The sequence below is a fragment of the Haliotis rubra genome, unplaced genomic scaffold (genome assembly GCF_003918875.1).
Source record: "Haliotis rubra isolate DU_JTF1 unplaced genomic scaffold, ASM391887v1 Scf379, whole genome shotgun sequence".
NCBI classification, from domain to species: Eukaryota; Metazoa; Mollusca; class Gastropoda; order Lepetellida; family Haliotidae; genus Haliotis; species Haliotis rubra.
In genome coordinates this window covers 296,331-323,744 of record NW_025767056.1, presented here as the reverse complement: position 1 = coordinate 323,744, position 27,414 = coordinate 296,331, and the positions used below count along the sequence as shown (strand labels likewise).

At 39.1% G+C, this 27,414-nt stretch overlaps 2 long non-coding RNA genes across 2 annotated transcripts in view; both read right to left on the bottom strand.

Annotated features, from left to right (window-relative positions):
* Nucleotides 1-27,414, bottom strand: part of LOC124286230 — a 78,595-nt gene that overhangs the window by 19,983 nt on the left and 31,198 nt on the right. The gene's annotated exons all lie outside the window — the stretch shown is intronic.
* Nucleotides 5,316-27,082, bottom strand: LOC124286231. The gene is made up of 3 exons (XR_006900991.1): nucleotides 27,070-27,082; nucleotides 15,843-15,849; nucleotides 5,316-5,505 (listed from the first exon to the last, which is right to left on the bottom strand). It is a non-coding gene; the product is annotated as an uncharacterized LOC124286231 (long non-coding RNA).

Sequence of the window (27,414 nt, the reverse complement as noted above, 5' to 3'; positions counted from 1 at the left end):
CGACGTACTCATGTGAGTCACTGTTTTGACGGAACTATTCACAGAACCCGGAGATGTAGCTGTTGTTTGAAAATAAAAACAACGAACAAATAGACAGCACTCTGGACGTTTTTAATTACAGCGACAAAACCACATCTATATAATCATTGTTATAAAAGCGACAATCCAAAGAAATCCCACACAGACACACACACACGCACGCACACACACACACACCTCACAAGGCTGAAAAAACTTTACGATTCTCACAAGATGATGAGCTTGTGTTCTAGAACCACTGCCAAACAGCGATCATACAAGTGTCCGCGGAAAGGTGAGCATGCCCTGGACCACCGGTGGCATTCCTATAAACACAAGCAAAGGCAAGTCAAGAATTCAGCTTGAAGAAACGTAGGTGCAAGTTTAAAAAAAGGAATTGCATTAGAAATCCTTTTAGTCACGCATTCGTCAGATTCTGACATGTCCTCTACATGTTTTGCAGGCTCTCCTGCGCTCTTGAAAGCTGATCTAAATCAAACGAGTGTTGAAAATAAGTGGCTTTACGACATTTTCATATATCTACAAAGTTAATTTCCAATACGGAATACTTAGCACCTAGCAACACACTCGCGTGACGAGAACCGTGAAGATCCCGGTCAGAATTGATCTTCAGTAACTCCATGCTTGTCGTAAGAGGCGACTTACGGGATCGGATGGTCAGGCTCGCTGGTTTGGTTGACACATGTCATAGGCATCCCAATTACGTAGATCGATGCTCATGTTGTTGATCACTGGATTGTCTGGTCCAGATTCGATTATTTACCGCCACCATATAGCCGGAATATTGTTGAGTGCGACGTTTAACAACAACAAACCAAACAAATACTGGTCCCGGGTTATGTCCGATGCTCGTTATAAATGTGACCCTCGGCAGGTTTAAGATAGTGGAACTTGGTCGGTTTGTCCATGATAATATTGGGTCCATCGCTACTTGACGTTTTGAACTTTAACGTTTTGATACCGTATTTCATTTTGTTATGTTATTGATCACATGCAATTTTCAAGATCAGTTTCTTGTCCAATGCATTGTATTTGTGCCCCAGATATTGACACTGTTCCTAATATAGCACACTCCGTATTTAGATGTTGACAATGGGCTTGTATCGGATGTATCGAGATAAGAACAGTTCAACGGTAAATAATTACAGCCTCACGTCTGGCAAAGATCATGCATCAATCCTATATTCAATCAAACATAATCCAACGCTGGCATGTTGAAATAAATCTACTAATTTAATACCTGAAATAAGATCTACAGAATTAATCTTAACCAAATAAAATCATTATACCAGTAATCTCGCTTTTCAAAAATATATACTGACGTGATAACGCGAGAACTTGCGAGATTTGGTCCCGGATTAACGTCATAGCGCTGGGCTTAATTAGTTTCTTTGATAGTGAAGTCTCACGCTATGCCGCGAGATTTGGAGCCAGGTTGTCACAATATTGATACTACCAAGGAAAAGGATTTAGAGTTACGGTAAATAAATCTTAACCTATATTCATTACCAATGACAGTTTGAACTCCGTCAGTGCCTTGTGCTTGGATATACTGAGTTGTAATTTTAGTAAGAGAAGGTTACCCAGAAAAATGGACTTGTTAGTCTGGCGAAAGTGAAACCTCGTTATTCCGAATACCGTTATTGGTACTGATCCTAATGAAATCGTTTAAGCTTTTGTCCGCCGGAACGAATCATCAATAACATTTTTGCATATTTGCACATATTACAATATTCAGTAATGGAAATAATGCTTTCATATCTGTGTTGTGTAGTGTTACAGTCCCTTTTCAGGCTAGCGACGTTTTTTGAGCCTTTGGAATTGTTGGGTTTTTTCGATTCAGTTTATACGTCACTTAAAAAGGTAGGAACTCATCCCAGCCTAAACACCCACCTTCACCCGTGTGAGCTGGAACTTCGCTCGGCCACAGTGTTTGACAAGGTTGAGGGTGATTGCTCATGCTGTCACCCACATGTTTTCCTGACTCAGAAGCAGGTAATAGATGGAATTGTTTAGACACCTTTTCCTCTCTGAATATGCAATACGTACCGTGGCAAAATTCAAACAGCAATAAAAAAGTTTGGTATATTCTTATGCTAATAGGTGTCCAATTAGTCTCATGGTTAAGTCGTTCGCTGGTCAAACCGAAAAGCCGGGTTCGATTCCCCACAAGGTTAGTTCTCTATTTCCTGGTCGAAACTCTGCTTGAATATACAACTTGGTAAAAGCGGCGTAGAATCATACCCACTCACTCACTCATTAACTGGTGTTAAATAACTATCCGAAAGTGAATGCCTCGTGAAGAATTGATCTTCGTGAACCCATGCTTGTCGGAAGAGGCGACTAACGGGATCGGGTGGTCAGGCTGCTGACTTGGTTGACACTTAACCTCGTACCCCAATTGTGTAGATGGATGCTCATGATGTTGATCACTGGATCGTCCGGTTTAGACTCAATTACTAACCGACTGCTGCCCATATCTGGGATATAACTGAGTGTGGCCTAACAAAACAAAACCTAAAGTCAATGATAGTTATCATTCTGACATTGTGAAATTGCTGTAAGAGGAAATATCAGTTATCAGAGTACGAAAAAAAACAGTACTTCAAACATTTCTTTATTTCTTTGGAAGGGAGTGCCGGAACACGGCTTCGATTACGTCTGTCAAGAAATCTTACGGATTTACAGCAAAACCAGTACATACGGTGCACACGTACCGCCTGATACTATCAGTAGAGTGAAACTTGGCCACAGATTCAGTCATGCAGGTAGAGTCTAGTGATTTCAGCTCAGGTTATTAAAGGAACACAGAGCCTTGTTGTATGGGAGAGGTCCCATGGCACCACGGCGAGGTGAAATTGGGTTTAACGTCGCGCTTGAGAATTTTTCGCTCATATGACGACGTGCATGCGTGTGTATGTGTATGTGCGGCTGCTTGTACTAGCCCAGATTGAAGCTGGTTTTATAGTGCTAGCCCACTGAGATACCATGCCGCAGTGAAGCATGAATACCCCACTCAGACACATTATACTGACTCCGAGCCGACCAGTCCTTGATGTACCCATTAATGCCGAGCGCCAGGCAGGGACCAACAAATACCATATTTTAACGTCTTTTGGTTTGGTATGACGCGGCCGGGGATCGAACCCGCGACCTTCGGGTGGTACAGTGTGTGTGGAGGTGGGCATACCGGGTGTTGTAGGGGGTGGGGTTAAGTGGTTTGATGGTACAGTGTGGTATATGGAGGTACGGGTAGTTTGCGGAACGGGTGGGGTGATACAGGGTGGTGTTTTGTTTGTGTGCTGGAGGTGGATTAATGTGAGGATGTATGAATGGGTTATACAGGGTGGTGTGATACCGAGTCGGGTATTTTAGTATGATAGGATATCTATCTCTGTACTCCAGGCTGCACATACACACTGACAGCAAACGATCATGAATACATCACAAAAGTAAACAGAGGCTGGTTGAATAGAGTGAGTGAGGTAAGTTTTGCGCAGCTTTTAGCAATATTCAAGCAATTACACGGCGGGGGACACCAGAAATGGGCTCCACACATTGTACCCATGTGGAAAATCGAACCCGGTACGTAGGCGTGACGAGGGAACGCTTTAACCGCTAGGGCTGTCTCACCGCCCCAGTTGAATAGACTGACTGACTGACTGAGTTTAGTTTTACGCCGCTTTTAGCAATATTCCAGCAATATCACAGCGGGGTACACCAGAAATGGGCTCCACACATTGTACCCATGTGGAAAATCGAACCCGGTACGTCGGCGTGACGAGCGAACGCTTTAACCGCTAGGCTATATCACCGCCCCGGTTGAACAGAGCTCCAGTGGAGAATCGAAACGCACGTTCAGTCGACACCCGTGTTAAATATACCGAATACACAATTCCTATGTGTTTCATGTTTAGCCACCAAACATGGGTGTGTATTTTGTTTCATCCTGATGTTCATATAACCCGCATCACAAACGTCACATGCTACGAAAATGCGTTCCAGCATGTCTTTGTAAGATTTTCATTTGTTTTTTTAGAAATGATAAATAATTACCTTGAAAAAGATAAGGATGATGAGTTGCAGCTTGTCAGTTAAACTACACCTTGAATGCCTCTACGGCCTAATAATTCACCAGTAGGTCCCTGGACATCTACAGGTAGTTTAAGAACCATGTCATAATTAAAGGCTCCAGCTGTCGCAAGCAAATCCTTTCTTGAAGCATGCGAGGCATGTACTGACTGCACGTGTTAGATGTGGTCGACAAGGTGTTAGATTTCCTCCGTCTCTTTTCATACAGACTGACAAAAGACAGATACGGATGACGAATTCAGGAAAAAGGAAACCCAAGACGATCCGGTCTTATCAGAAGATTGTTGGGAGATAAACAATAGTACCGCTAGGAAATACAAAGGCAGGAGTTTATGATGAAATTTAACCAGATTCACGAGAATTGTAGGCAAGGCTTTTGCTGACGATGGTGGGATTTTTTTTGTAGCGAAATGATACTACTATGGAAATCTGTGAGTGCATTATTAACGTGTAGCAGTAGTACTACTATATGAAGATGGTGAACTGTGTGTAAATAAGTACTGGAAAACGTTAGGGTTGACCGTATTTTAGTAAGCTTCCTATAAACCAGTGGTATCCATTTATTCAATTTCGGACACTATGTCATAGACAATCAGCTGAACTAGGCACATGGAATGGTATACCCTTAATGGAACAAACCTATAACCTATGTCAGTGTAACTGCGTTGGTTATAACCTGGATACCATTCTTAAGGGAAACAAATAACTTACTCCCTGTGTAAACCAGAAAATAGTTGAATCCGTCCACGTTTATATAACCAAGACACAACGCTTCAAATTTTCTCAGGAAAATAATTAAATTTACTCAACAACCTTCTCATGATTGATTTATATTTCTACAATGGCTTGTTAGACACACACAAATGTAACTCTCTAACTTATGACTACTTAGAGAATAGTTGTATTTCATGTAATCTGTATATATTTATATATATTTAAAAATATTATATTTATGCAATGGTCAGTATCGATGACGTCAAATCCTCCATTTCATGTTGTATTATATGTTGCATGGGAGCGGTGTTAATATAAGCAGTAATGCTTATTCACCAATCCCATCTTCATGAATAAAAATATGTTGAAATCAACTGCGTTGGTGATGAATACCTTGTTTGAGTGGCATTTTATGTTAAGACGTACAATATAGAACCAACTTTATGGATTACAACTTCTTTATTCCGTGAGTTCGACGTTTCTATACAGATTCTTGTACCGTTGTCAAGCAGGAATGATACATGAAGAGGAGGAGATGTATATACATGTGTATACTGAATGTAACAATGAGACAACATAATTGACAAAGAAAATGACATAATTGACATAATTGGTTAAGCAGTAATGAATACCATGTGATGAATACCAGGCATTTTTGTGCTGCGATTACTTTACAAAATATAGAAATAAATGTTGTTTCCATATTTTTATGTTCATCCAAACGTGTTAAAATTGGTGCACTATTTTTTAAAGTAAGAACAAATCTGTTCTTAGAAAGTTAAGTAAACTCTGTTCTCTCCACATACTAAACTGCAAGTCCTCTATATAAACACATACTCTCATCTACCCTTACATAATATTTTTGAATTGGTATGGGCATAAATATATCTTTTAGTCCCACTACCATACATGTATTTTGAATAATAATGTAGATTAAACATCATATGCCTCGGATAGTGGCCTGAAAGTAATACATGCTCTGCTCTGTTCTGACATTTTAGTTCAGTGTTTCTGGGGGATGGGGTGTGTGGGGGGGAGGGGTGTATAGATGCCTGACTTGATCTGCTCAAGGTGTACATCACTGGGCACGAATTAACCAGTAGTAAAATTTTTACATGGTCTGGCATTGCGTTATCAACCTGCTAACTGTCTTTAAAAGGAACGGAGAGTATTTCATTTGAAAGTTTATTTGATGAGATATTGTAATGGCGCCACGTATAACCTAACCAACTAGCATCAGGCTCACATTTCGGGAGGAATCTTGTAATCGGAAAATCTATACATCGGGAGCGTGCCAACTGTGTGACCCCACCGTGCTATAGTAAATCTGACCTTTATCAGCCATGCTTAGTCATCGTATCAGTATATATACACTTTTACAAGCGACAATCTACGAGGGACCCACGTGGCAGAGATATTCTATATTATTTGAGGCACATACAATTTTAAAAGGTCACAATTTCGCGGAATTTGGGTTCAAGCATTCCAGACTAAATTTATCTGATTGTAACCTTACCGTTTCAAGAGAGATTGCAATCACGACTTTCTATGATACCACGTTGGTCGAAACCCTGTAAGAAATTATTATAGGAAGGACATTTCTAACAGTGGGGCAAGAATAAATTAGTTGATTCCTATCCACTGGGGGTAAGAACTGAATGATTTGAAAACGTGTTTTTTTTCCATCGACCCCACAGTATTTCATTCACAACACGCCACGACAGCTGGATGTTGGACCCCTTGTCTAAATATAGACAAACATTAAGTCAAAAGTAGTAGTATTTTATCCCTTGAAACAATATAAAGCAGCCTATAGTGGGTAACGAGAGGTCAGGAGGGGTGGGGAAGAGGGATAGAGGGGGTGGATGCCGGGATTGTTTACTTAACAAGCAATACTTACTCTTTCTCTGTTGCAATTTAATCGACAATGATAACATTATTTTCAATCGTCGGTTCCATTTAAAATTTGCGGGCACCGAATGCCTAATCAGCTTTTCTGAAACTCCTAACTGAATCCCATAAATATGAGCAGAAATGTGGTTGACGAAATTTAGTTCGACGGCGCTCCAATGAAACAAACGAATCATGATTTGATCTTGTATTGAAACGTTATCATCGCATGAAATCCAGCATTGGTGACATAAGTTACCTCCCTTTGAACTGACCATCAACGTAAATATTTTGCTGAGAGTTCGAAATCTATCGCTATGTCCAAGGTGGCACAATATTCAAGATTCTCTTGTTTAGAATTACAGATACCAAACACAAGTATATATGCAAATAAACAAGTTATACAGACAGGTTAAATTAATCTGGATATATTATATAGTGATGAAGTATATATAAGTACCACTTTGTTGTATCTGAAATTCGTCGTTATATTCGAGGATGGTTGCGCTAAATCTCGGCGATCAATATTCTATGCTGTGCCTGTGTCTTGTTTAGCTAGATTAAAGGGGATTCGTTATATCCGAAATTCGTCATAGGGCTGTTCCTTATAAATAGGACTTATGTCTGGTCGCATTTAATCATAATCGATTAAAATGGGTTCGTTATATCCGAAGATAACTTCGAGGTATCTCACCGCCTTATATTCGATTTGGTATTTAAATATTTCATGGCGGGTCTGTTTCTGTTAACAAAGATTTCATGGAGTAGGTAGGTGTTCGTTATATCCGAACTTCAATTCAGGCGACGTCTTTATATTAGAAGTCGACTACGCTTAATGTTGGCATTGAAATATTTCATGCAAGACCCTTGGATTTCAAAGAATCAAAATAAATAGATTTATTATATCATAAACACGATTTTGCCGACTTGTCCATATTCGAGTTGGACAGCACCACTGCTGGCATTGAAATATTGTATACAAGACCGGGGATTTCAAGGGGATTAAAATTAAAAGATTTATTATATCAAAAACTCGTGAATTTCAAAACTATTGAAAGAATAGATTTGTTATGTCAGAAAATCGATATAGCCGAATTCGTTATACCTCGTGTTGGATGTCCTCGCTAAGTCAGGCCCTCCGAGTAAAGGAGGTTAAAGGGTTTGGATTTAGAAAGGGGTGAGTGAATTTAGTTTTACGCCGCTTTTAGCAATATTCCAGCAATATCACGGCCGGGGACAACAGAAATGGGCTTCACACATTGTACCCATGAAGGGAATCGAACTCGGGTTTTCGGCGTGACGAGGGAACGCTTTAACCACTAGGCTACACCAGCGCCCGGATTTAGAAAAGGATATTTGACTCAGAACTGAAATGTTACGTGGGAGATGTGAGGACCCGTGAAGACCCGGGTAAGAATTGGTCTTCAGTAACCCATGCTTGTAAGAGGCGAATAATTATAACGAGATCGGGTGGTCAGGCTGGTCTACTCCCATTTGTGAGAACTACCAGTCGTGAGACTCCCAGTTATGAGACAGTGGAGTAGGTAATTAGCAACGAAAACACACCATACTCCCCTGTCTGATAGAATGGATTCAGCCTAGCTAATTACTGATTTGCTATGTAACTGAATCTTGTGGAGGTAACTTTATGAAACTTTATAAGAAAAAATGATTAACATACTCAGGTAAATATCTGTAATAATAAAACACTTTGTGTAGGTAACTTCGTGATCAAAGACAAATTAATTTTCCTACTCAGATTTACTCCGTCTCCGAAACTACAAGCTATAGTTTAAGAAATAACTCTGAAATAACTCTGAAATTTACAGTCGAAATGCCCCATATGCCAAACCCTTTCTACCCGACACAATAAATTTATGGAATGCCCTACCAAATTCCAAAGAGTCATGCAGTCTCAAAAAAATTTAAAACCTAATTACAAAAACCGAAAATAAGATTTATATTGATCTTAATTATGGCTCTTGTTTTTGTCAAATCGTTCATTGCTGCCTCAGGCTCGGATCTAGCGACCTAAACGCCGATAAGTATAACAGACATTTAATAGACAGTGCGTGTTGCTCTTGTGGATATCAACTACCCGTTATAACCTGGATAATTGTTTGAACGGAAACAAAGAATTTACTCCTTGTGTAAACCAGAAACAACCTTCTCGTGATTGATTTATATTCCCACAATAGCTTGTTAGACACACACAACTGTAAGTCTCTAATTGTGACTACTTAAAGAATAGTTGTATTTGATGTAATCTGTATATATTTATATGTACTTAAAAATATATTTATGCAATAGTCAATAGCGATGACGTCACATCCTCCATTTAATTTTTTATTTTATGTTGCATGGGAGCGGTGTTAACATAAGCAGATATACTTCACCAATCCCAATTCATTTTCATAAAAGTGACGTAAATTGTAATAATTTTAGTTGCGGTAAAATATACTAAATATTTACGTAAATTGTAATAACAGTTTTAATTATACATCCATAAGCTTGTTAGAGTGATAACTCAAGAAATGATGGATTTTGTTCAAATTTGGTACCAAGGTTTCGTGGCGAGATTCACCGACACCTGTTGAATTTAGTGACCTTGAGATAATTTGCAAGGTCACAGCAAAAACCTCAGGGTTTTGCCAATATAAAGATTGTTAGCGCGATAACTCAAGAAAAAATAATAGATTTTGATCCAATTTTATATCAAGGTGTATTAGCGGGATTCCTCCTACATAGTACACCAGTTGATTTGGGAACTTATGTTCATTTTGAGTTCACAGCGAAAATTGTATTGTTTTGCACATGCCTAGCTTTTTAGTGCCAGTCGAATTCAATGATCTTCGGATAATTTTCAAGGTCGCAGCGAATATTCTTGCGATATTCCCCAAACTAATGGGTGGAATTTGTTCGCTTATTGTATCCGATGACAGTTTCGGTAACGTTTAGATAATTTGTACGGTCACGCAGAAGATTATTGCGATATTCACATATCGACATGTGGCGGGGGTAATAGCTGTGTTTGTGACAAAAATCCTGTTCATTACGGATTTTGAAAATGTTGTTAGAAATTGGTTTCTAAAATTTCATGTTAGTTCTACCAGCTGTGAAATTGTTCGTGACACGTCTTAAAACTACCAGAGATTATTTGTGTTTGTTTTGAATATTAAAGTTAATTGTTTTTCACTATGGAGTTATTTTCACTGTTGACGCAAGGACACATTTCACGAGCAATATTTCACGAGATTTCAATATTTTAATGTTAATTCTATTACATTTTGAAGTTCTTCATGGCATATCCAAAATTAACAGGATATTGTTTGTATAAGCTTTGAAAGTACGTTTATTATTCTTCATTTTGAAATTATTATCAATGTTGACGTAAGGACATATTTGGAGTTAATTTGATGTTTTGATCATATGTGATTTATTATGATTTATGTTTCGATCATACATTCATATATTGCGTCGTCACAGTTTAACCGGGTTCGTATTATTTTCTTCATCACATTACTTCATATTACAGTACTTTTAATGAGAGGGAATTTGATGTTAAATTTGCTAAGAACTTCATGAATCTCTGGTGCCTGGTTATTCCATGCCACATAGCAGTCAATCTGTCTACTCATTTGTTGTATTTGATTGATGCATTTAAAATAAAATGTAGAAATGCTATTGAATTGTATCAATTTGTTTCAAGGAATCGATCATATGTGCTCGTTATCAAAGTAAAGTCAAACCTTCTGTAAGGTATACAATGTTTGTTGACATTTAATTGCCAAGGGTACACTAAGGAAAACATTAGTTTCACAGCCCAAAATACAACAAAGAAATCAACGGGTGACATTAACCTCAAATAATGATGATATCAATGCTTATAACCAACGAAGGGTCATATGTTTTCATACGATATGCACCTGATAAAATATCACTTTGTCATGTTGAAATAACATCATGAACAATCTTATGACGTCACGTTGCTTGTTAACGACCTAAATATCGGCATATCCCTTCCTCTGGTCCAGAAAATACCAAGATATAGGTCTGCAAGGGCACTCATACCGAGTTTTGGGGAATCAGCTCGCTTGGCAAGAGGTCTGCCCATACCAACCCACACACAACACAACACCTGAGTAAATAAACAAGGAGTTTATTACACAGCAGTCACTGAACGATTTTACATAATCAGTCAATAATAGCATAGTTTACAATTAATTATTAGAACATGTTCAGAATGCAATCAGATATCAAAGTACATAAACATCACATGTAGATTCGTTATACACGACACATGCTACATTAATCGCGACACATATTCCAATGTACACAACAATAGTTCAGAACTCTACACATCACCCCAGTGGGGGTTCATACAATCTACATTCTGTAACGGTCCCAAACAGCATATAGTATTCATGCACAACGTAATAAAATAGTTAAAATATCCGACACGCTCTATACATTCTATAATAGTCACAAAACAGTGTAGTGTCAATCAGTATGGAATACACAATCCTAAACTGCAATACAGAAGATATGAGACACATACTAAGGGATGCCTCGTTCCACATAAACCTGAAGGTACTGCCAGGGTTGTAACTTATAGTTAAGGTATTTACAATAGATTAAAGTTAACCTAGAATAACAATGGTATATATGTCAAAGTAGAAGAAAGTAAAGTTTCTTACCTGAGTAAATAAACAAGGAGTTTATTACACAGCAGTCACTGAACGATTTGTGACTGTGTGTTGTCCCTGTTTTATACCTATTCCAGTTATCATAGATAATCCCATTTACTGATACACTGACGATAAAGTTGTTGTTGTGAACTTCAGTTGCTATATCTAAATCCTATTGCCTAACTCGACTGACGATACGGTGCCAACTGCGCACTTAAGCTACTCTATCTTGACCGGATTATATGATAATTTTCATAAACGTATTGAAGACATCGGTGTTGATGGGTGCAGTTCACAGTGCATTTGATTAGCTTATTGCTATCTGCAGACCCGGACCAGATACTGGTTTCGGATGTTCATTATCAATGTGACCCTTGGCAGCTTGAAGATTGTGAACCGTGGTCAGTTAATCTGTACATGTCCAGTTTTCAATAATATATACTGTCATAAATATTGGTAAAACTTTGTCTAGTTTTACCGTGTTAATATTTATCTTCTGTAAAGTCGGCTATATTCCAATCACGAGACATGTCGTCAAATAATGTCTTATAAAAGTTACCAATGTCCCAATAATATCCATAGATTTTAGAATCTATAATAAAAATGCACAACTTCACTACTTGTTTGATAAATGACAACCAAATTAAAAGAATTGTATTGATAAATAGTTTCCGTAGATGGTGGATGTAAATCTGTAAGAGAATCAGGCGCTTGCATGTTAACAATTTTGTATAAGGTTCAAAGTTTCTTATGTGTACTTCTAACTTATAAAAGTAACCAACTTGTTTTACTATACAAACCAGGCTAGCTATTTTCGAAACGTTCGTAGCCCTACGAACTTCTTAAGCCCATTCTTAACACATTGGCTACGATCAAAGTTAAGAAGTCTTAGGGCTACGAACGTTTCGAGAATAAGGCCCAAGCTCTTGAAGCGAATTTTGGCAGACTGGTTATAACTTTTGCTGCTTCAAGCTGAACCGTTTGACGTTTGTCACAAATATCTGCGGTACAATAATTAATTATCCCAGACCTCAAAGCAATATTCAAAGATAGGTCTAGCGTACATTTCATATATGTTTGATAGACTATTTCTAGATAGGACGTACTTTAACGACCGTAATGAGGAAACTATTTTAGAGGCCTTTTCTATTACAGCAGTTACATGATGACGCCACTTTGTATTGTCTGATAACACCAAGATGTTTATGTTGATGTTTATGTGCACGCTCCAAATGTTCATTGAGGAAGATCAAGTCAGGTACTTGAGGCCAATGTCCATAGTTGAAAAGCATAAATTTAGTCTTGTTAGGTTTAAACTTAAGTAATCACTTTTCTGCTCATTTATTCAATTTTACTAAATTATAGTTGAGAGTAGCTTCTATGAATTTTACATCTTTTCCCGCAACACCGATTGATGCGTCATCGGCAAACATTCTTGTGATATTTTATAAATTTCCAGGTAAATCATTGATATATACAAGGATCACAAATGGACCAAGGACAGATCCTTGAGGAACCCCTGCAGTAACATTTAGTTTTTCATAAAGTTCCACTAACAGAGACACACTGTCGTCTATCAGATAGATAGTTAGTTAACCCATTAAGTACGTTTCCGCAAACACCATAATTTTCTAATTTGTGCCATAAACCTTTATGCCAAGCCCTGTCAAAAGCTTTTGAAATGTCACAAAACACCATACAGTAAAGGTGGCGATTATGTAGGACTGACCATATATTATGATGAATTTCTATGAGTTGAGATGTATTAGAATGACTAGCAGTAAAACCTGACAGGAATTTACTTGAAATGCTTATTCATGGAAGTGGTTATGCACATGCTTTACTGTTACTTGCTGTCCCGAGCTACAATCTCAAATCATTTGGCTCAAGGACCTTTTTCATATGCAGCAGCTTCTCTGTGGAACTCTCTCCCTATCGAGTTAAAATCATCTCCTTCCCTAAGTACATTCAAAACACGACTAAAGACTCATCTATTTCTTCGCTACAAGTGACTTCCAATCATCCGTACCTGCCAACTGTATATAGTTTTAACTTGAGCTCAGGAAGCGCTTTGAGCATATCCCTGTGACGTGGAAAGGCGCTATATAAATGGCCTATTATTATTATTATTATTATTATTATTATTCTTTCACGAATTTTCCCCAGGATAGATAGTAAACCAATAGGTCCGTTAATTAGTTTGGAGGGATGTATCTCCTTCGTTCAAAATAGGAGTAACATTACCCGTTTTCCACATTGTCGGAAATACATTCACAGTGCCGTTTTCCACATTGTCGGAAATACATTCACAGTGATAAAATTTATTATACAACAAAGAGGTTCAGCTATAACCTTTTCGGTTACAATGACATTTGTTATACCGTTAACACAGTGATGGCTAGCAGGTGGCAAAGTCTTCCCGCCGTCATTAACATTTGAAACATATACAACATATTTATTTAATGTTTGAGGTTTATCCAAATCTGTAAAAAACTGAAGGTATCCCAGAATCATGAGTTACAAGTGAGTGGGTGAGTTGGGTTTTACGCCACTTTTAGCAATATTCCCGAAATATCACCGCGGGGAACACCAGAAATGGGCTTCACACATTGTACCCATGTGGGGAATCGAACCCGGGACTTCGGCGTGACGAGCGAACGCTTTAACCACTAGGCTACCCCACCCACCCCTTTAGATACAAGATGGGGACGGGTCCCGATGAAGTAGTACCTTTCAACAAAAAAATTATAGATCATCCATTCACCACCTCATTGAGTAGATTGAGGTGATAAATAGTTATCAAAATTAGAATAAAAGTTTAACTTGGCTATTCTGTTCAGATTATTTACTTTATTCCTTTGCTTTTTGTATCTAAGTAGGTCAGACGTATTCAGAGATCGAAATGCCTTTTTTCCTTCGGCGTTCTCTTTTCTTTTAAGTATGTTACGAGGGGCGTTGAAAAAGTAGCCAGCCTAACTATATTCTCGATGTCCAATGTTTGAAAAGCTTCCATTATATTTTGAAGGAATTGTTAGCAAAGTCATATCCGAAATATCACATATGTGGGTAATGTGGTTAACGAGATATTAGTCATCACAACACATTGGGATATAATATTACTTAAAAATTTGCAGAACATGAAAAATGACCTGTCATTTGGTACCTCTTGGATAATGGTATGCCTTCAGATAATATCATATAAAATATGTTCAGTATAGTATAGGATGACTTCCCGTCATAATCAACAGTCAGAGATTTGGATTGCTTGATTTATATTTAGACGGGGATTGTGTTTTTAAGGACACACCTATTTTAATCTTTCAAAAACATTGTGTTAAGATAAACAATATATTGAGAGCTGACACTTGTGTGACCATTCAGTATTTAGTTTAAACCCTTGGAATCATGTATGAATAAGTGAAAACATTAGAATAAGTTATGTCCTTATGATTACGTCATCTGACTGACTGACTGACTGACTGAGTTTAGTTTTACGCCGCTTTTAGCAATATTCCAGCAATATCACGGCGGGGGGACACCAGAAATGGGCTTAACACATTGTGCCCATGTGGGGAATCGAACCCGGGTCTTGGGCTTGACGAGCCAACGCTTTAACCACTAGGCTACCCCACCGCCCTACGTCATCTGAAAGGGGGTGGGTAGTGTTTCCAAAAAAACTCTTTCAGTAAACATGAAGGGGGAGTCACTTGAACAAGCGATTGTAGTTTCAAATTGCCTTTTTTTGCACTTTAATATCTAAGTTTGATTCTAGCGGACTTCTACCAATCTCAAACATACAAAATGTTTCTTGCATATTTTGAACCTAATAACTGACATTCAATGTGGTTTTCGTAAAAACAGTACTAATCACTTAGTGCGGTTTGAATCATTTACCAAAACGCTGTAATTAATGAACATCATGCAGTGTCGATCTTTTTCGATCTAGAAAAAACATACGACACTACATGGAAATGGGGTATTTTAAAAGATTTAAATGCCAAATCTATAGCCAAATTTTTAAATGACAGACAATTTCAAGTACGAGTGGGTTCTACCCTGTCTGATCATTATAGTCAGGATCAGGGTGTCCCACAAGGCTGTATTTTGTGTGCCACATTGTTTAGTATAAAGATTAACATTTTAACAAATGTTTTAAATGATTCAATTGATGGATCGTTATTTGTGGATGATTTAAACATTTCTGGTAATACAAGGGCCGATGTAGCTTCTAAGGCAGCACTCAACAAATCTGTGACACCACTTCTAATTCCATACTCCGATTATATAGCTATCATCAAGCAGGTATCAATGAATTACATCAAATAAAACGTACTACCGTTTACACCTACTTGGGTTGTCAGTCCAGATTTAAGGAGGTCATAATGCGACGACGTCGCATTGGCCATATGCGATATGCACATGAATACTTATTAAAAGGTGAGGATCCTCCGTTTTGCATCCCTTGTGATGAAAGAATCACGGTCGAGCATGTCCTGCTTGACTGTATTGATTTTTCCATCACAAGGATAAGTATTTCAATGTAAAAACTGTTTTTGTAAAAGAAATAGAATTGTTGCATAAATTTGATATGTTTTGTAAATAGATAAATATTTTATAATTAGTAGTTTAGATTATCAACTGGGATTGTTCAGGGCTGTATCCTCAAAGGGGGTTAAAGTACTGTAAATATTGTCCTCCTGAGGGATTACGTAAGTCCCCAAACGTTCAACGTATATCTTAACTTGCTACTTTTGTAATCGCAGTATATATGTCATTTTAATTTATGGCTAGATTGCCCAAAATTGCTAACATCTGAAGGGATGGTGTAAACCCAGCTAGGATCCATGCAGGAAGCAAATGTACTGTAAGTCCCCATGGTCCCTAGTATGGTGATCTACCTTCAGTTGTGGGCAATCTACAGCCTGTTTTTATATTGTATTGTCATTTATAGTTAAAATATTTTAGATTTAATTACCGGTTTTAAATTCATATCTGTGATAATGTGGTTGTTTTACTGTCCTTTGCAGACAAGTAAGTATACTATCCCAAAACAGAAACGCATAGGCATTTTGTATTTTTAAAAATCTATTAATTACCTATTGTGTTCAGACAATCGTTAAAATATGTAACAAAAGTGTTGATAACATAATTTTGCACAATTGCACAAGTGAAGAGTCGACTTTACCTGAAAATGTTGAATTTGATGAGATTTCTTACAAGAATATAAAGGCATCGCCACAACGCAACAGAAATCACCTTCCAGTTGAAATTGTGCAGCAAAGAGTATGCGCTGTCTGGCTATAAAATCCAGATTACTTTCGGAAATCGGCATTCGTTTTGAAGGAGTTTCAAGGTCAAATCAATACGCCAGGTCTTTAGACTGCGACACGGAACATCGCCATTGAAAGAATGCACGCTGGAGATTACCAATTTTCTGTTGCCAGGCGTCTGAATGTTAGTCTGAGCACGATATCACGGCTTGCAGCTCGTTACAACCAAACAGGTATAACAAATGACTGTCCCCGTACAGGCAGATCTCGAGTGACCACTGCAGCCCAAGATCGGTACATCCGGGTACTACTTTTGCGTGATCGTACTGCCACGGGTGAGAGCACAGCAGCCAGGGTGCCTGGACTCCGGAGGAACTCAACATCAACTCAAAATTCAACATTTTCGCGACAGATGTCCGGGTTATGCGTTTCTTTTTTTGGAATACTATTCTCTAAATTTGTTTTCTTATTCATTTATAAATCTACAACTTTCTTAGTCAAGACATTGCTGAAATACTGCCGATGTGACTTTAAATTATAGCTCAATCACTCACTCCTAGTTAATCACCGAGGACTGCGAATAGAAAGAAAACACTTACTTTAATTAGTATCCAAATTTATAAATATATGCAAGTTTATGTAATCGTAAACGTCAGACATTAGAGACATAAAATTTGGGTAATGTTTGTGTCGCTTTTCTTGTTGAACCGTAATGGATCGCCACAATAGTTCCGGTTAAAAAATGCAATCCTTTTATCTCGTCATTTAGGACGTCTGAAGACGGCTTCTTGGAAAAGACCACTGTTCATTTGGTTAAACTTAATGATGCAACCACTGGCTAGGTTAACATGAAACGTTTCTTAAACACACCTACACAATCACTGTCTTATATTAAACGACAACCTCTCAACATTTTGTTATTTATCATGTGAGCTAGTTTACGTAAATCGAAAACATCAGATATACAATTTGTGTAATGATCGTGTCGCTTTTCTTGTGGCTCATTAGGCTGAACCGTAATGGATCATCACAGTAGATATGCTCAGAAATGCAGCCTATTTATCTTTAATGTTCAGCAGTTAACGAAGTCGAGGTCAGCAAGTCCCACTAGTGGGACACGCAACAAACTTTATCCTTGGGCCAAAAGTAATAACAGGGCCCATCGTGTAGAATCTCTCAGCAGCAGTAGGAGTGTCAGCCACAAAATCAGTATGACATCTTCAACCCTCGAGAAAATCTTGTCGCCTTGGAACTAGGCACAGAATGTCCATGTTACTGACAACAAACAAGGTTTACCCCCACTGCTTGTCTCACATGCACAGTCCACGTCTAAGATATGAGGACGTGGGTGACAAGTGTTCAGATTGAGATTAACAGTATAAACTGCATGAGAATGGTGCAAACTGTAAATGTACTGTACGTAAACAAAGGGGAAGGGTTCAAAGCACGAGCTTGAACGTGAACCTTGGACATTTATAAACTACTATATTACGGTCAAAGAGAACAGATATATATTTCCTTTAGATGAACATTTTTTAAATATGTAGCTGATATAACAAAAAGTGTGGATAAGTCATCAGAGGAAACAGCAAAGAGCGACAATGGCTAGTGACTTCATGCAACAACCATTCTCTCTCAACTCTGATCGATCATGTACTGTAATTAATACATTCTTTATAAATTTGGTCGAATGAATACATAACTATGATTGCTCGTGGCTGTACACTCGGAGGGGGTTGACGCCAAAATTCGTTAAATCCAGATAGGGGCCATGCAGGTAGCAAAAAGTAACGTACGTCGCGATATGGCTGAAATATTGCCGATGTGACGTAAAATTTTAACTCACTCACTTGCACATTTTGTTTCCTGAAGTTTGTGATGCATTTATTGCAGATTGTGCGTTTTGTGCGAGTACCAAGATAAAAAGTGTAACAAAATTGGGATCGTGAGGCTGAAACATAGCAAAACAAATTTGCTTGTGATTGACAGATAATATGTAGAAAAAATAAAACCTAAAAACAGCTGCATTTGTATCATATTCTAGGTGTGTCTGACTTTTTGGACGCCCCTCGTAAATATACCCGTTAGAACACTACACCACCCCCAACTCTACATGCATTAGTGGACCGCGTCATACCAAAAGACGTTAAAATATGGTACTTGTTGGTCCCTGCCTGGCGCTCGGCATTAATGGGTACAACAAGGACTGGTCGGCTCGGAGTCAGTATATTGTGTCTTAGTGGGGTATTCATGCTTCACTGTGGCATGGTTTCTCAGTGGGCTAGCACTATAAAACCAGCTTCTGTCTGGGCTAGTACAAGCAGCCGCACATACACATACACACGCATGCACGTCGTCATGAGCGAAATATTCTCAAGCACGACGTTAAACCCAATTTCACCTCAACTCACATGCATTAGTGTGTTAGATATACCCGTTAGAATCCCCCTCTGTATATGTTTACATATCAAAACCTCAACAGATATTTGCCAAAAAACATGGCACAGAGGACATTTGGAGATTTTATATCGATTATACATCAGGACGAATATGATTGTTCGTCATTTAGCTAAGAGCACCCTTGATACTGCGGTTATTATATTTTCCATAAGTATTTATCAATGTGAAGGTCGCCCAGTTCATCTGGCGTCCGCACATCGTTTCAACGCACCTGGGTACTACTTTTAAGCAAAATTTGTCAGTTCTTCTTGAGTTATCGCGCTAACAATTTTTATATTGGCAAAACACTCATATTTTTGCTGTGACCTTGCAAATTATCTCAAGGTCATTAAATTCAACTGGTGTCGGTGAATCTCGCCACGACACCTTGGTACCAAATTTGAACAAAATTCATCATTTCTTTCTGGAGTTATCGCCCTAACAAGCTTACATGATGTATGAAATGCAACGAAAAACGAACACACGCGTATTTACGAATGATTAAAGCTGTTATTACAATTTTATAAATAGTAATTATTACATTTTACCGCAACTAAAATTATTACAATTTACTTAAATTTGTATTACAATTTGCGTATTACAATTTACGTCAATTCTTATTACAATTTACGTTTTTATTACAATTTATGTCAAGGTTTATTACAATTTGCTGCAAGTGTTACAATTTACGTTTTATTACAATTTACGTCGTAACAGGGGTGTACGACCGGTCTTATCTTGAGGCGTCTCTACTCGGTGCGCCAGTATGTCAGGTGCTATTTACACCGCCACTGAGTGAAATAGACAAGGATTACATGAAGTTTCTCCCTATAATCCAGCGTGTTATTGACAATAGGGTGTTGATATCAACAATACACACATGATCAGATGGTCGGGGTCTGATTGTGGGTTAAGGCTCTATCGGCGGGAGTCAGTTCAACAGCTTTGTTCACAGGATTACAGATTTGACAGATATATACAAGGCGATTTACACGAAGTGATATAGGCTTGATATACAATATGTGAAATAGATTTGAAATTGACAAGTGTTTTGTGATTTGAAGTAGAGGGATGCCAGATTCTTTTGTTTGGGGTAGTTTGAACATACAATTTAAATATTTTGAATACCGTTTTTGAAAACCGACTCTATCGGCAGACATGATCTGGCTTTTAGTGGGATTGGTTGGTTGGTTTGTTGTTTAACGCCGCACTCAGCAATGTTCCAGCTATATGTCTGTATGTACGAATGTACATATGGTACGTGCGTGATTTGACCAACGTGGGATATAAACATACACTACAGATAAACGCATTGTACCTTGGATACAGGAACTTGGTCATTAGTCTGTGGTGCTTCCAATCTCCAATACCATAAAATGTTACAAAATGTGTTTAAAACTTTGTCCAGTTTTTCCATCTTAATACCTATAACAATATCATACCCCCATTGATTGTTTGTTTCATATCAACAACCATCAGATATATGTCTTTATCTTTCCTATTGCCGGTATGATATTCATAAAATAGATGTGTTTGTAGAATATAGAAACTATCCCGCGATGTGTTTGTAGAATGTAGAAACAATCCCGTGATGTGTTTGTAGAATGTAGAAACTATCCCGCGATGTGTTTGTAGAATGTAGAAACTATCCCGCGATGTTTTTGTAGAATGTAGAAACTATCCCACAATGTGTTTGTAGAATGTAGAAACTATCCCGCGATGTTTTTGTAGAATGTAGAAACTATCCCGCGATGTGTTTGTAGAATGTAGAAACTATCCCGCGATGTGTTTGTAGAATGTAGAAACTATCCCACAATGTGTTTGTAGAATGTAGAAACTATCCCGCGATGTGATTGTAGAATGTAGAAACTATCCCGCGATGTGTTTGTAGAATGTAGAAACTATCCCGCGATGTGTTTGTAGAATGTAGAAACTATCCCGCGATGTGTTTGTAGAATATAGAAACTATCCCGCGATGTGTTTGTAGAATGTAGAAACTATCCCGCGATGTGTTTGTAGAATGTTGTTTGGTTTCTTGTTGTTTTACGCCGCACTCAGTAATATTCCAGCTATATGGTGTCGGTGTAAAAATAATCGAGTCTGGACAGACAATCAAGTGATTAACAGCATCAACATCGATCTACATAATAGGGATACGATGACATGTGTCAACCAAGTCAGCGAGCATGGGTTTTTTGAAGATCAGTTGTAATTCGGATTTTCACGGGTTTCATTGTTTGGTACAAAATTTGGTATTGGACTTTCCCATCCAGCCCAACCATCCTTGTCCTCCCGTTGGGGTTCGTCCCTCGGACGAGTTATACCAAAACCTTTAGATAATGGTACTTCTTGTTGCACTGCCTGGTAGTCAATATTAAAGGGATGAAATAAGCCCTCGATATAAGGACACTATATAGGGGAGTGATATCGACAATCATGTGGGGCAAGCAGTAGGAAACTCGAATTAAATCGGACTATCACAAGCACACGCTCACGCACACGCACACGCACACGCACAAACCACCCCTCCTTTTACCTTTTTAACATTACTACAGAGCGCCTCATGTACATTGCACTTTCTCACCTTGTACATGGCATGTCAATTTCAAATCAGTTTCAACCACGAATCCACGCGCCATACGTCACTCACGAGACAGACAGTGAAATCGGACTTCTAATCACCACCTAATCCAGATACCATACAACGAAACTCCTATATCGCAGTACTAGCATTTCACCACGTTGCGGATTTCAAACAAATATTATCGCCATGACCAAATCTGTAATATCAGCTTCCCCACTTGTTTGCAATATCTGTATGATCGGGGAATTCCACAGACCAAGGGAAGGGCATTACTCCAGGAGAGATTTGTAGATCGCTGTCAAAATGAGGAGAGTTTGAAATTGATCTGTTGTGTACACGAGCTTGACTGAAAGGTGGAAGGTATTTCACTAAAAGTCACGTCGATTTCATGTGATGCATTTTTTCACTTTAATGTTCAAAATAGATTTTAAAAATATTTTAAAGAAAAGCACATCGTATTTCAGTCATTTTGTTTCGTTGTCCTGTACAAATATCATAAGAGGTGTGGTCCCGTCACGTTTTCAATATGATATTATGATAAGAGTTCTTTGCTGAACTCTACACACACTTCTAACCTCACTGGGGGGCGGTGGGGTAGCCTAGTGGTTAAAGCGTTGGCTCGTCACGCCGAAGACCTGGGTTCCAATCCCCACATGGGTACATTGTGTGAAGCTCATTTCTAGTGTCCCCCGCCGTGATATTGCTGGAATATTGCTAAAAGCGGCGTAAAACCAAACTCACTCACTCACTCTACCCTCACTGGATACTTTTGGGTTTGTGTCAGATTTTCGTGAATATGTAGTACACGAAACCGCTTTTCTTTATGTTTATGGTGTGTTTGACGAAGGCCAGAGGAACTTTTTCAGGATCAGGTATATACACTAACCGTCACATAGGACTATATATCTCAGTTGATTTTATCATACATGTATTTTGATTTTCAATTGAAAATATACTGAGGAAAACAAATAAGGGAACACATGAAAGTGCAAGTGTTTTATATTCTTTTCCAGGTTTCTTCACAAGCTTTGTATTGCACTGTAAGTGAAAACCTGAGAATAAGTAAAGGAACACTGCAATAAGTGGTGTTCCCTTATTTGTTTCCCTCAGTATATCTAGCCCTCAAAGACACCTTGCACCTGGGTATATTTTTCAACGTACACGTGCATAGTGAGTGAATGAGTTTAGTTTTACGCTAAAGTTTGCAAATAATACTGCATTATCACGGTGGGGACTTCATACACGGAATTGAACCCGGATCTTCGTTGTGGCGAACCCGTTAACCACTAGGCTACCCTACCGCGCACAACCCTACCGCCCTTTTCAACTCATAAATCTTTTTTGAAACATGCATAATTCACAACTGGTGATTGATTTCTTAAACCTGTTGCCTTGGATCATTTGTTTTTATCTGCACTAATTTGCAACAAACACAGTAACATTGCAGGAATCATATGGTAAATTGCAAATTCAATTCATTGCCGCCTTCATTGAACCCATTTATTTACACAAACTTACTCCGCAGTAGAGGAGTATATTTTGAAACTGTTGCATGGATGAGTTAAGGTTGAATAAATACAATCACCTTTAACAACAGTTACTTCACTTTTCAATTGGGCGGTGGGGTAGCCCAGTGGTTAAAGCGTTCGCCCGTCACGCCGAAGACCCGGGTTCGAATCCCCACATGGGTACAATGTGTGAAACCCATTTCTGGTTTTCCCCGCCGTGATGTTGCTGGAATATTGCTAAAAGCGGCGTAAAACCAAACTCAGTCAGTCAGTCAATTTTCAATTACATAAAACACAAACTAGGTATACTTTCTTTAACCCTTCAGTATCTCTAGAATGGCATTGTTCTCCCCAGCAGGGATTAACGCCCGAGACTTTATCCGATCGTAATTCAGACTCATGTCGTTCTACAATAAATATATCAGTATATCCACGCTACTCCCAAGTATATATCCTCGCCATACTTTACAGCGTGACATACCAGTCTACAAACGGATTATGTTGCTGGGGAAGAACACGTGTCAAATCGACAGTGCCATACTGGCAGTTCCATGTACACTGTTATCCGGGCGAATCAGAAGTACAGGTCGACCTGAATGTTACCTTCAGGGCAACACCGAAGGGTTCTGTGAAGGGTCGGGGCAAGGTGAAGGTCAGCACTGGAGAACATTCTCTGATTTACTAGTTTACACTCGGTCCAGAGACGTCAATGAAATATATGTGTAACGTTCTGACTTATCGTCAATGAATTTCGTTTTACGCCGCACTAAAAAAATCCCCATGTCGATAGGCGTGAATATTCTGGCAAATCTGTGGTCGAGGACAGGAACACCATTCTACGCGATCAAGGTGGAGTTACGATAAAAGTGACGTGACCTTTTTCACATAAATAACAAATATCTGCTAAAACAGCGTTCATTGTACGATTTGGAACATGAAGTAAGCACAAAAATACTTATCCTTATTGAGCATCCATATCGACATTATGATTTGATAACGGCACCCCACCAAGAAGCATGACATTCATTCGACTGTCCCAGTTACTTCCAGTGACCCGTGAAGGTACTCGTTAGAATGAACCTCCATTAACCCAGTAACAATTGGGAACCGATCCAAGTCAGCAAGCCTGACCACCCAGTCCCGTTAGTCGCCTCTCACGACAAGCATGGGTTGCTGAAGATCAATTCTAACCCGGATCTGCACGGATCTCGCATCTCCCACGCAATTACATTTCAAATACTAGTATCCCGTTGAAAATCCAAACCCATTAACCTCCTTTTTTTTTAACAAACCCTCGCACGCACACACACGGCACCCACGCGCGTACTTCTTCATGTATGATAAAATATCATATTCCTTGTGAAGTTGACGACAAACAAAGACGCAGAACGTGTAAACATCACATGTATAACTATCTTTGTCCTGACAATCAAGAACTAGGTGAACAAACTTCACACGCGGTTCGCTTTTATTTTTATCAGAACATGCCGCGTGTGCATGTTTGTGAAGCAATTAATTTCAGTTGATCGTGTCTGCTCAGAACGGTGCTTTGAGACCACACCGTCAGTTTACAGAAACAGGATATTCAGTACACACTTCAGAACACACAAATCTTAACAAGTCGCATCTTTTTTCTCAGATACAAACACCATACGCGTGTAAATCGTTTAATGTTATAATTGCTGACATACTGAACAAAAAGAGAAACGCGTCGTCATGTTGTAATTTCAAAACCAAGATGGCCGCCGAAAGGGACCGGGTTTTTTCCGAAACGCTCCTTAATCGCCGTGTTTAGCTTCAGGACTAAGAGCTGAGTACAAGGGGGTGTTTAAGTAGCTTTTGTCTAAGTAAATCTATCTCACAGACAAATTGCAATACTCAACGCATGCATACCGTTAGGCGATGTATTCCCATAACGTCTCTGACTGTCTGAGTGTCTGCCCGAGTGACTGTCTGTGCGTCTGTCTGTTCCCCCTGCCCTTCATCCCCACCACCTTCCCCACCCCTAGATCCTCGCTGTGTGGGTTTTGGCCAAGTTGATAATAAATAACTGAACTACTTCTGCCAGAATATGAGCCAACTTGGCTCCTAGACTGTCCGAGCTACACTGATAACCGTGATGAGCTAGTAAACAAAGCCCTCGGTAGTGTCCACTCGGGGTCAAGTGTCCGTCAACTCGGTAATATCAACTGCAGGATTAAGGACTCGCGGGTGGGTGTTGACCGTTATCAGGTTCGATTGTCCAAACTGATGGTCACTGAATACACTCTGGTGACAAATTCCGATTGAATTTCGGAAATACGTACATTGAAGCATGTCGGGATTTGGTGTCAAATTAATGTGGGAAAGGATGTCAGGTACACAAATCTTCTGGGTTGATATATTAGTGGGTGAGTGAGCGAGTTAAGTTTTACGCCGCTTTTAGCAATATTCCAGCAATATCACGGCGGGGAACACCAGAAATGGGCTTCACATATTGTATCCATGTTGGGAATCGAACCCGGGTTTTCGGCGTGACGAGAGAACGCTTAAACCACTCGGCTACCCCACCGCCCCGGTTTATAAATTAAGAATGGGTAGTTTCAAAATCAATGAGAAGGTATACTCCTTCTAATACAAGCATAAAATGACATGCGCTGTATCCTTGTCCTCGTTGTTAATTCTGATGTTAATTTAGAGTATAAATGGAAACTTATGACATAAAAACCAACGTGAATTTATAAATCGGGTCGGTGGGGTAGCTAATTGGTTAAGGAGCTCTCTCTTGAAGCCGAAGACACGGTTCAATTCCCCACAAGGGTACAATGTGTGAAGCCCATTTCTGGTGTCCCCGTCGTGATATTGCTGGACTATATTGCTAAAAGGGACGTAAAACGAAACTCACTCACTATTTTATAAATAAATATCTAGATATAAGATAATGTTGATGTACATATTAGCCTAACGTATGCCCAAAATGTGTATAAGTACGGTGATAAGGAGTGAGTGAGTGAGTGAGTTTAGTTTAACGCTGCACTCAACAATATTACAGCTATGTGGCAGCGGTCTGTACATAATCGAGTCTGGACCAGACAATCCTGGGATTAACAGCATGTGCATCGATCCGCGCAATTGGGATGCGATGACATGTGTCAGCTAAGTCAGCGAACCTGACCACCCGATCCCGTTAGTCGCCTCTTACGACAAGCATGGGTTGCTGAAGATCAATTCTAACCCGAATCTTCACGAGTATTAGCCCAATAGCATCCAAGTGACCTCAGTGATGCGACACAATACAATTACATGATTTCCATTTCACACACACATATATACACTTAAAAAGCAGATATTTCTTTTGAGGTCTATAAGATGCTCCATATTGCTTTCACGAAACAATAAATTAACCTAAAAACGCTGTGAATCTTTCTGACGTTAATGTTTTATAGACGAGTCACCGTCCACCTTAATTAGCACCTGCTGGTCAAGAGACGATCAACCTTTGTATGCTGACACTTAAGCAGCTCCTTGACCGCACCTCCCAGCCACGCCTACCCATATATTCCAAGTTTGTGTACATTCCCCGTGTCAGAAAGTGATCGAGTGATTTTCAAGAGGGGAGTCAGAGAAAACGGGCTCAAGTGTACTTGCCTAAGCGTTCATAGTCTTGGAGTATACCAAATGTGTTTTTGAGTTTCGTGGTTCATTTAAACACTGCGTTGTGTGGAATTATGAATTGTTTAAGGGGAAAATTATAATACCGTTTTTATTTATAGAGTGAATGAGTTTAGTTTTTCGCCGCTTTTACCAATATTCCAGCAATATCACGGCGGGGAAACAGAAATGGACTTCACACATTGAAATTGTACCCATGTGGGGAATCGAACCCGGGTCTTCAGCGTGACGAGCCAACGCCTTAACCACCAGGCTACCCCACCGCCCCTTATTTCTTTAGAATCCGAGATAGCACCAAACTGGAACTCTGTTTGTGTTGTTTGTTGTTTAACGACACACTTGGCACTGGTCCAGCCATATGATGGCGGTCTGGAAATCATCGAGTCTGCACCAGACGAGCCCGTGATTGTGGGCATCGATCTATATAACTGGGATACGGTTATATTCCCAGATCAGAAAGATTATGCCCATTCTGTATTGTCCCAAACATTGAATCCGAGTACCATTTTTTTTTAAAGTGCCCTTTTATCATAATCTAT